Source organism: Cajanus cajan, chromosome 8 (genome assembly GCF_000230855.2).
Source record: "Cajanus cajan strain Asha chromosome 8, NIPB_CcT2T_4, whole genome shotgun sequence".
NCBI lineage: Eukaryota > Viridiplantae > Streptophyta > Magnoliopsida > Fabales > Fabaceae > Cajanus > Cajanus cajan.
Window position 1 is genome coordinate 50,718,595 of NC_138524.1, and position 11,677 is coordinate 50,730,271.

At 42.7% G+C, this 11,677-nt stretch overlaps 1 pseudogene; it reads left to right on the plus strand.

The window, feature by feature from the left end:
* The first annotated feature begins 4,192 nt into the window (after nt 1-4,192).
* LOC145950508 (cytosolic sulfotransferase 15 pseudogene) lies at nt 4,193-5,241 on the plus strand (annotated as a pseudogene).
* The last annotated feature ends 6,436 nt before the right edge of the window (nt 5,242-11,677 follow it).

Below are 11,677 nucleotides of genomic sequence, written 5' to 3' on the forward strand. Positions count from 1 at the left end.
ACTTGTACGTGTTAAGGTTAATGTTGACGATTCCTTTTCATTCATGTCGTTTATGATCATTGTTGGGATATGTTCTTTTGAACACGAGGTTCCAGTGGCTCCTCAATTATTAATGTGTAGTCAAGCGTCTCCCAACTCCGTTCGAGGACGTGTCGATCTTTCATCTGTGAGTATTCACTGTGCATTCTTCGTGTATATTTTTGGTACCATTTTAATGCCATAAGGGTCAAGAGAAAAGAAAGAAGGGATGTTTGTATTTTTTTCAAAAGATTGTTATAAGGGATTTTTTTTTCAAAAGGGGTTTTTAGAAGAATGGCTGGCCAAGGTGGGCTTTAGTGTTTATGGCTATTAAACAAGGCATATTTGTTGCAAAGAAGATATCATTGTGTTTTAGCCTTTTTGGAAAGTGGAGTGATGACTCGGGGTTGCGTTTTGTTTAGATGATCCCCCTGAGCTGCCTTTCGGTTTTCAACTCAGGTTGCTGCTTTAACGTCCTAACTTTTGCCTAGGTCACTTGAGATGTGTTTCCTAGCGGACATTTTTCTTTTGATCTTTTCTTTTGCCTAGGTTACCCAATTTTGCTTGTGGGTTGCCTAGTAGATCTTGCCCTAACTTTTGCGCAGCCCCCTTAGTGGGTTTCCTGCTGGGCCTTCTTTTTCGCAACATTTGTGTGGGACAACTTTATTTTTATTGAACCCTAGTCATGTTTGGATTTTTGATTGTTCTTTTGTTATCCTTTCCATGCTATTATCGAGTAACATCTTTGTCGCAAATATATTTTGTTTATTAAGGGTTGATGGATGAGGCCTAGAGTGAATATTTTAAAGGGAGAAGAGAAATGAAAGAATGTTATGGCATTTAAAACAGTACTTCCAATTTACACGTGCCCCTTTAGCAAAGCTCGGAGGCTCGGGCATGCCCCGAGTTCGTGATTCATACACAGAGAGATTAACAGAGGTTGCCCCCTAGCATGGTTGACGATTGGTTGAACTACATTATGAATGCATTCCCACTTGCTTGAATGTGGGTGTTTCGACTTCGGAGTGAAACCTTTATGAATTCTTGCTTTCTAAAGGGAATACTCAAGCCTCCTTTCGGTTTTCAACTCAAGCAGGCATTACTATTTTTTATGTATCCCTAACTTTTGCATAGGACGTATCCTATCGGGATTTTGATTCTTTTTTCTTTACCCAAATTTTTTCCTAGGACGCCCTTTACGGGTTTTCATCCTAGTGGGTTTTCGCCCTGCAATGTCTTTATTCTTCAATTGAGTTTTGTTGTGATTCCCTAAAAGCAAGGATTCATCCATTCTTGATCATTCTTCCTATCCCAACAGTTGTCATTTCTGCATGGGGAACTCTCGGTGTGTGAATCCTCAATTTGGGCATGTTATGCCCCCCAGTCTTCTTGCACAATTACTGGTTTTTAAGTGCTTTCAATTTGATGTATCGAGTTTGCACTTGATTACCAGTGATCTCATTATTTGATTAACATGCACAGGTTCGGTTTCCCTTTTTATTCTTATTTATTATTTAAGAGGAAGACATATTATCTATATGAAGTGCAAAATAGGATGCAAAGATGATTGAGAAATTCAACAAATATCATTCTCATTGATGTGTTTGTTTAGAGAACATTCTTTGTACAAGATCTTTTGGTGCACTTTGATGATATTGTTGCAGGCTACAGAAGCTCATGCTTGAATGATATCCCTATAGACATGTTTGCTCGTTTATTGATTTGCAATTAATCTTCGTTTCTTCTCAGATTCTCTTCTTGTTATTCCCATCAGAAGTAACCGTCAATAGGATCTTCGAGTTCCCCACTATTTTGGTGATTGCCAAAATTTTCATCTTTATTGACGAGTTTGATGAGTTAGAGAAGAAAGATGCGGTTTGGAGTGATTTGATAATGAATTGGAGGTGTAAAGGTGCTTATTATCAAACTATGTTCTTTTGAAGCAAATTCTTTTTTTTTTGTTTTGTTTTTTTTTTTGCTTCAATTTCCTTCTTTTTTTTTTGCGTGCCTCCTTTTCGAAATTTCAAATAATCTCCTATTTGAATTGAGAAATGACATCTTTCTAGATTGGAAGAAGTCTGAGAAGATGTAGACTTTGACTTCTTATAAAAGGATGACGAGAGTTCAAAGTCTAGTAGGACTCCTTAGTATAAAGGCACACGATTCTTGTACTTTAGAATGTTCTCCTTTCTAAAAAATCTTTGCATACTATGTGTCTTCCATTTCTAATGAATGTATATGCTAAATTAAAAGATGCATGATATTTGTTTTCTACCTAAATTTTAACATGTTTTTGACTAAGGGCTATGATGCATGATTTTTTTTGCTATATTTTTTTTTTGTTTTTGTTTTTTTGAAATAAACTATCCTATATGATGCTTTGAGGTTTGGGTATATAGAAGGGAGTTAAATTTTTTATCATATTTTTTTTTATTAATATCTATTCGTTTGTAATTCCTATCCATTTGAAATAAATAACCACAAACAAATGCAACACACATATGCTCAAACAAATGTACACCCGCGAACAACCACGTTTAAATCCTTGGTCTGTGGTCCCTGCAAGAAAAGTGCATTGTATAGGGCGGTTCTAATTATCCTCACTTTGGTCTTAAGGCCCCCAAGGTGCCCCCATTATAGGGACCCAGTATCTCTGTCGCCGTCACCTGGCAAACTCTAAGGTCTGTCGCAGTATTTTGGGCTAGAGTAACCGGTTATCACCTTGAGTGTGATTTCCGACAAGGCTCGCAGGCTCCAAGGCCAAACTTGGGCCGGTCGTACGTCAACCACTCCCTATGTTTATTACCATCATGCCCCCGGGTGTAGGGGGAACTGTTGTGTGCAAAGGATTGTGTACAATTTTTATTTCAAACAAATGTTGAATTTAAACAAGCAAATAAATATTAAAGCCAAACAAATAAAGCAAACAAAGTAAAGGGGAAAAATATTTAAATTATTATTTTTATTTTATTAACTTCATGAATTAAATGGGCCTGACCCTCTTAAAACATCTCCAGTGGAATCGCCATCTGTCGCAAGCTGAAAATTTCCGATCTCGCGACTAATGGTTTAGACATCCTTTTAAAAGTCTCATCAATTAAGGAATGCCCGGACACCAGACTAATCCTTAATTAATGGTTTTGAAAAATGAGTTCATGGAGTCGCCACCAATGTTTTACTCAAAACATTGGAAAAAGAAAAGGTTTTTAAAAATCCAATAATGGCCTTGATAACCAGAATTGGGTTCGGGGGTCGGTTACGTGTAGGGAAGGTATTAAGCACCCCTACAGCGCCCTAAATCGGTACCCTATGATGAAGCTAACGTAATAAGAAATAATAAATTAAATATTAGATCCCTTTTATTAATAATTATTTACATGCTTAAAAATTAAATTATACAATTAATCCTAAAATATCTACATGATTACTTTTATTATAAACAATATTTATTAAAGATAAGAAATAAAATAAAGAGAAGAAAATTGACTGAAATACCTCTTAAATGAGCTCTATTGAATCTTCAAAATAGGTGCTTTGTGGCAACCCTTCACACTACAATGCCTCACAAAATCTCAAGAAATACAAAAGAGAGGTGAAGAGAGAAAAAGAGAGAAATTTCGAGCTATAGGAAGTCTGGACGAAATTTCGGAGCCCGGAGAAATGAGCCCCAGCTGTCTATTTATAGACTTCAGGAAGGGGGTCCAGAACGGCTCGTAACAAAATCGGAACGGTCGTTCTGGATATGGCCGTTGTGGGTTAATTTGGACCCTGGAACGGCCCGTTCTGAAACTGGAACGACCCGTTCTGGGGGCCAAATTAAGCCCACATGATTTGGTCTGGAACGGCCTTGGAACGGCCCGTTCCAGATTTAGGAACGGCCCGTTCCAGCCCCGTTCCAATTAACTTTTTAACCCTTTTTGGATGAGTTTGGAACGGTCCGTTCCGATTTTGGAACGGCCCGTTCCAATTTGGGTTTTTTGGCCCCTTTAAATGACTTGGAACGGCCCATTCCAAATCTAGAATGGTCCGTTCTGGACCTTGGAACGGTCCGTTCCGATTTTGGAACGGTCCGTTTCGGGCCAATAAAAAACTCAACTTGTGCTTTTGGGCCCTTTAAGGTCCTGTCTTTTTGTTGGCATGCTTCGGGAGCTCCTTCCCTTCATAACAGAGGTCCATGTCCTTGTTTGTATGCCCCCGAACGAAATTGGGTGTCTACACCACTTGGTTGAAAGCTCTCACCTTTGCCATTGTCAATCGCCATCGTTTCACCACATCAATATCACATCCTTTGCTCACTTCTAACCCCCATGAGCTTGTGCCTTTCCTAGAATACACTGTCTATGGTGATGCCCCTAATAACCAAGTTCCAGACCTTTCCAACATGGCTGAGCCAAGACTTTTTGGCACACATATTCCATACCCTTCATTGGCCATGTCAATCAAGGAATCCAATAGTAAGATAATTTATATATGTAGGAACCCACTTGACACTTTTGTTTCTACTTGGATTTTCCTCAATAAAATTAAGCCAAAACATTTACCTGACTTTGGACTAGAGGAAGCTTTTGATATGTATTGTAAAGGGATAATTGGGTTTGGTCCAACTTGGAACCAAATGTTGGGGTACTGGAACGAGAGTTTAGCTAGACCAAGTAAGGTTTTGTTCTTGAAGTACGAGGATCTTAAAAAAGATGTCGAAATTAATGTGAAAAGAATAGCAGAATTCTTGGGTTGTCCTTTCACTGAAGAGGAAGAAAGTATTGGGATGATTGAAAGCATAATCAAGTTATGTAGCTTTGAGAATATGAAGGAATTGGAAGCAAATAAATCTGGAACATTTGGGAGGAACTTTGAGCGAAAATACTTGTTTCGAAAGGCTGAAACAGGTGATTGGGTAAATTATCTTTCCCCTAAAATGGCTGAAAAATTATCTCAAATTATGGAACAAAAGTTAAGTGGGTCTGGCTTATCATTTTAGTTAGGGGTATTCTTAGTATTGATAAGTTGCTAGTGATCACCTCCTATAGTGATCATTATATAAGTGTTAAAAAATAAGAATGGTGCATGTGCCTCATGAGGTGTTGAGTGATTTTTAATTTTCGAATTAGATTGGATTTACAAAATTAATGTCAAGGACCATTATGGTACATCAGTTATTACCTTCAAAATCAAATGGTTTATGCATGTGTGTTAAAGATATCAATAAAAGTTTTTGTGTTGAGTATGTGTTATTATTTTATTGGTAAAAATTCTAATAATGATAACGATGTTAGATTTTAAATTTTATTTTCATACTATTATAATTCTTCGACTAGGTCAATTCTAATAATTAGTTTTGTGTTTAAATTACTTACTTACATATTATGTTATCTTACTTTTTCTTTTAACATGTTCGCTTCACTTATATCACACAACACATAATTAAATGAAAAAATTATACTTTTTTATTTGTTTTACTCTTTTCTCACTTAACTGATGAAATAGTAATTTACTATTATTTCAAAGTTTTTAGGTGAAATTATTAAAGATACAATTGAAAAATTATAAGGGATAGGGATTATGAAATTTCCTTTCTGGAAGCTGAATTCATTGCACATCCAAGATAATTTAGTCTAATTTATCGAAATGAAACAATCATTATTATCTTGAAAATCAAATGAATATTTTTAGGAATTAAACGACCACATGTCTTTGGTTCAACGTAATTCTTTGAATACAACAAGGGAAAACCAAACAAATGATTTGTACTAGCGGACACCCCTTCGGTCAGGCAATAGGCTGATAGGGGTACCCGATCCGACAGGACGCCAATTGGCACTCCTCTGTTCAGACAATAGGTCGAAAGAGGTGCCCAAGCCGATAAGAAACACATCACGCCTTCGGCTAGAGGTGGGGCCGAACACCTCCTCGGCGTTGGCATATGCCGAACACCCCCTTGGCCTTGGAATAGGCCCAATACTTCCACCACCACCAAGGACAGGACAAGTATCCCTTTGGTATCAAAACACACCCTCCTCGGCATTGGCACATGCCGAACACCCCTTCGGCATTGGCATATGCCGAACCCCTCCTCGGCATTGGCATACGCCGAACACCCCTTCGACCTTGGAGTAGACCGAACACTCTTTCGGTCTTGCACCTGGCCGAACACCCCCTTTGGTCCTAGGATAGGCCGAACACCCTTTCGGCCGCGCGCCTGGCCGAAGAACTGACAGAATGAGGTTTCGACAATAATTACTTGTTACACAATAATTACCGTCCTTAATCAGCAACGATTAAGGATAATCACGTATTACCCATCTCCCAAGAAGGAAGGCCCACCAGGCCCACACATATCACTATAAATACACAGGTGATGTGACATAAATGAGGTACGTTACTATTTAACATAAAGGCATTTATTGCTCTATACCGAACACTTACTTGATCGTTGGAGTGCCTTTGCAGGTACCCTCCCCACCCTTTAAAGACGGTGTTCGATCGGGACTGAAGACCTAGAAGATCAAGCAAGAAGAACGAAGAGAGGAGTGTTCCTACGCAGGAACATTTTGGCGCCCACCGTGGGGCCGAAACCAAAACGGTTCTCGACCCTGAAGCAAGATGGTAACTACTAGAAGTCAACAGGAGAACGTAACCGAATACCCTTTCGGGATGCCCCGGGACACCATCGGACGACAAAATAATCAGAACGAGGATGGAATGGAAGAATCGTATGTGGACCGGTCTCAGCAACCTAATCCGTCTTCGGCCATCGAGCAACTGAAGGCCGAAATGATGGAACTCAGAAGGCTCAGAGAAAAGGACGCTCACGAACTGTCGGCCCTGAGAAGGGAAAACGTCGAGCTCAGGAGCGATAATCGGACGTGGCACCCGTCGCACAGTACACACAATCACTCAACCCGAGATCAAGGTGAGTCCTCGGGATGGTACAAGGAGACTAAGGTCCCTCAGCCATCGGGCGGACCAACGACAACGCAAGATCAACAACGTCGACAGGGAAGAACGCCCTTTACTCCAGACATCATGGGAGCTAGATTACCGGACAACTGGAAGAATTTAGCTCTAGAAAGGTATGACGGAACCAGCAACCCAGAAGAACATCTAGACGCGTTCGTCACACAGGTCGGCCTGTACACGGATGACGAAGCTGTCATGTGCAAAGTTTTCCCCACTTCACTAAAAGGACCGGCGTTAAACTGGTTCACAAGACTCCCACCAGGATCGATTGATTCCTTCACAACTCTATCATCCCGGTTCGCGATACAATTCGCTACGAGCCGTCCGCACCAACTCACCTCGATCGCGTTGGTCAACATTCGCCAAGAGAAGAAGGAACCTCTTAGAACTTTCATGGAGAGGTTTGGAAAAATGACACTATCTATTCGCGATTTGGACCCAGCCGTTGCCATGCATCACTTAACCACGGCATTACGACCTGGCCCATTCGTCAATAGCTTGTGTAAAAAACCACCCCGAGACCTTGACGACCTGAGACAAAGAGCCACGAAATACATGAAGATGGAGGAATTGGCTGAATTTAGAAGTCAAAACCGACCCGACTTGTTTCTCGCCAAAAAAGAAAGTGACAAGGAGCTCCCCAGACCTCGTCCCCGAGACACCACCGATCGAGAGAAGAATAACAGAGGTCCGAGGTACATGCAATACACGCCGCTTAACACGAGTAGGGCCAAGGTGTTGGAGCAGGCGTTAGCCACGGAAGTACTAGCTGTTCCCCGAAGAGCTATGACCCCGCCTCACGCCGACACATCCAAGGCGTGTCAATTCCACAGGAATAGAGGACACACTACTGAAGAGTGCTCCGCCCTTCGGGATCGTATTGAGGATCTTGTTAAAGCCGGACATCTCCAAAATTTTTTTCGAGGAGATAACAGGAGAAACAATTATCGTACAGGCAGGGAGGAGGGCCGAAGAGAGAATCGAGAGCGAGCACCCCCCAGGAACCAATCCCGTGAACGCAGCAGGTCTCAAGAAAGAAACAGTCAACAGCGAGACCGAAACCAACCCAGGCGAGTTATAAACACCATTGCGGGAGGCTTCGCAGGAGGAGGGAGTTCTTCGTCGGCCCGGAAAAGACACCTAAGGGCGATCAAATCGGTTAACACCATAGGGCGGGCAGCTGCCATTCGTATGCCCCCTATCACATTCACTGATCAAGATTTTCAAGGCGTCGACCCAGTGCAAGATGACCCCATGGTCATCAGTGTGGAAATTAATAACTGTATTGTAAGAAAAACTCTTTTCGATAAGGGAAGCTCGGCTGACATCTTATACTGGAAGACTTTCGAACAGCTCGGCATCCCCGAACAGGAATTGACGCCTTACGATGAACCTTTGGTGGGATTCTCAGGTGAACGAGTGGACACAAGGGGAACAATAGATCTGTACACCTATTTCGGAGACGACCAGCAGAGACGAAGGATAAAAATACGGTACGTTGTGGTGAGTGCTAACACGTCGTATAATATCCTCTTAGGTCGACCTTCCCTGAACAGGCTTAGAGCCATCGTCTCTACCCCTCACTTGGCAATGAAATTTCCGTCTGAAGAAGGCAAGATCATTACACTGCACGCCGATCAAAAGACAGCCCGCGAATGTTACCTGGCCAGTCTAAAGGTACAACCGACTCCGAAGACGACCCGACGCCGAGACGTCAATGTCATTGGAGATATTGGTCAATACAAAATGGGGGACTTAGAACTTGATCCCAGAATAGAGGACGAACATAGGGTTGAGCCGACGGAAACAACAATCCCTTTCCAGCTCGGGAAGGTGGAGGATCAAGTCACATACCTAAGTTCCCAATTAACAGATGATGACGCGGAAAACATTAAGCGAGTCTTGCTAATGTATTCAGATCTGTTCGCCTGGACAGCATCCGATATGCCGGGCATCGACCCTAGCTTCCACTGCCACAGACTCTCGGTTTGCCGAGATGCCAAGCCGATCGCGCAGAAAAAGAGGAAAATGGGGGGGAAAGATCCCAAGCAGTAAAAGAAGAAACGACTAAACTGCTACAGGCAGGATTCATTAGGGAAGTCAAGTATTCAACCTGGCTAGCTAACGTAGTGATGGTCAAGAAGGCAAACGGCAAGTGGCGAATGTGCACCGACTACACGGATCTCAACAAAGCATGCCCAAAGGATGCCTACCCCCTTCCGCACATTGACGCCTTGGTTGATGGAGCAGCCGGTCATCACATGTTAAGCTTCTTGGATGCCTACTCAGGGTATAATCAGATACCCATGTATCCACCGGACGAAGCAAAAACTGCATTCATCACCGATTCGGCCAACTTTTGTTACAAGGTAATGCCGTTCGGTTTGAGAAACGCAGGAGCGACTTACCAACGCCTCATGGACAAGATTTTCCGTCGGCAGATTGGGACATGTCTACAAGTATATGTGGACGATATGGTGATCAAGTCCACTTCGGCCGGTGATCACCTAAAAGACCTCGTCGCGATATTTGAGGAAGTAAGGCGTCACCATATGCGATTAAATCCGGCAAAATGCACATTTGGGGTAGCTGGCGGAAAGTTTTTGGGATTCATGTTGTCAAAAAGAGGGATAGAGGCCAACCCCGACAAGTGTCAAGCTATTATCAACATGAAGAGCCCTCGCAACGTAAAGGAAGTGCAAAGGCTGGCCGGACGCATCGCTTCCTTGGCTCGTTTTCTCCCCTGCATGGCCGAGAAGTCAAAGCCCATAATGTCTCTACTAAAAAAGGCTACCAAGTTTCAGTGGAACGAGGAATGCGAGTCGGCTTTTCAAGACCTGAAGATAACGCTAGCAACTCCACCATTGCTGACCAAACCAGACCCTCGGTTGGACATGATCGTATACATATCGGTCTCAGACAAAGCCATCAGCTCTGTCTTGGTACAAGAAAAAACAGAACAAATGCCGGTATATTTCGTTAGCCGAGTGCTACAAGACGCCGAGACGAGATATCAGCACCTCGAGAAGACGGTCTTAGCTCTTGTTCACACCGCTAGACGTCTTCGACACTACTTCCAAAGTCACCGGGTACTCGTCCGAACAGATAGCCCCATAACTAAAGTCTTGCGCAAGCCGGAATTGGCAGGACGAATGGTCGCATGGTCCATTGAGCTGTCGCAATTCGACATTTGTTTTGAACCGAGAGGACCAATTAAAGCGCAAAGCATGGCCGATTTTGTGAACGAATTCGCCCCACAAGCGTTTCCCGAATCCAACCTGTGGACTCTGCACGTGGACGGGTCGTCAAACCAGCAAGGTAGCGGCGCCGACATTATCTTGGAAGGCCCAGGCAAATTAGTGATCGAACAGTCACTACGGTTCGGCTTCAAAACGTCTAACAACCAGGCAGAATACGAGGCCCTCCTTGCAGGACTGAGACTGGCGAACGATCTGGGCATGTAGACCCCTAAAATTGCCCGGGTCGGAAATAAAGCTTGAAGACTCTCGAAGACTGAAGGAAGATCAGCCAGAAGGACTCCTGGAAGGCCCTAGGAGGGTTCTCTGTAGGTCTAGAGGTCTTAGAATAGCTCAAAATAAGAAAGTGGAGAGAATGAAGCCCAATACGGCCGTACTAAACTTAATACGGCCGTATTGAAGCTTAAATACGGCCGCAGTGAACTCAATACGGCGTATTGAAGTTTCTGAAACTTCAATACGGCCGTACTGAAATCAATACGGCCGTATTGAAGCTTCAATACGGCCGCAGTGAACTCAATACGGCGTATTGAAGTTTCTGAAACTTCAATACGGCCGTACTGAAATCAATACGGCCGTATTGAAGCTTCAATACAGCCGCAGTGAACTCAATACGGGCGTATTGAAATTTCTGAATTTCAATACGGCCGTATTGAATTCAATACGGCCGTATTGAAGTTCAAAAATTTCAATACGGCCGTATTGATTTTGTAGCCCGTATTGCACCTGTTCCCTATAAATATGACGTCAATTGGACGTCATTTGACACTTTCACACACAGTTTTAACCCTCTCCTTGAGTATTCTGGGGTTTTTGAGCAGTGTTCTGCCCTAGAAATCACTCGGAGAGTTGATCCGACGAAGTTCTTGAGCCCCGAGCCATTTTGCTTGAGGATCGAACCTAGTCGAAGGGAAATCCTCCGGATTTCCAAGTCAAAAATTATTTTTAGGAAGGAGTGAGCGGGCTTGTAGAGCGAGGGAACGCCAAAAAGCTTCCCAGTTTTACTTGATATATAAAAAGCACGCTTCAAGAGGTTTCTTTTCTAAAAATCCCTTCTTTTACTGCTTTCTGTGTGCATATTTAACTGTCATCATGTAGATAGTTAATTTATAATTGCTTAGAATAAATAGGGGTAATTTAGTAATTTTATATTGTTATTTTAGAAATAATCTGTCATAGGGAACCCGAAAGGGGCGCTGTGGGGTGCTAACACCTTCCTCACGCGTAACCGACTCCCTTACCCGACTCTGGTTGTAATGGCCGAAGTCGATTTTTGAATCGATTGCCTTATCCCTTTTTCCAATGTTTTGAGTAAAACATTGGTGGCGACTCCACGAACCCTCCTTTTACGAAAACCGCTAATCCATGGAGGGTCCCGCTTGGGATTAACATGGATTGGTGAGACTTTTAATAAATAAATTGGATAAGATCGACAAGGTCTCAGT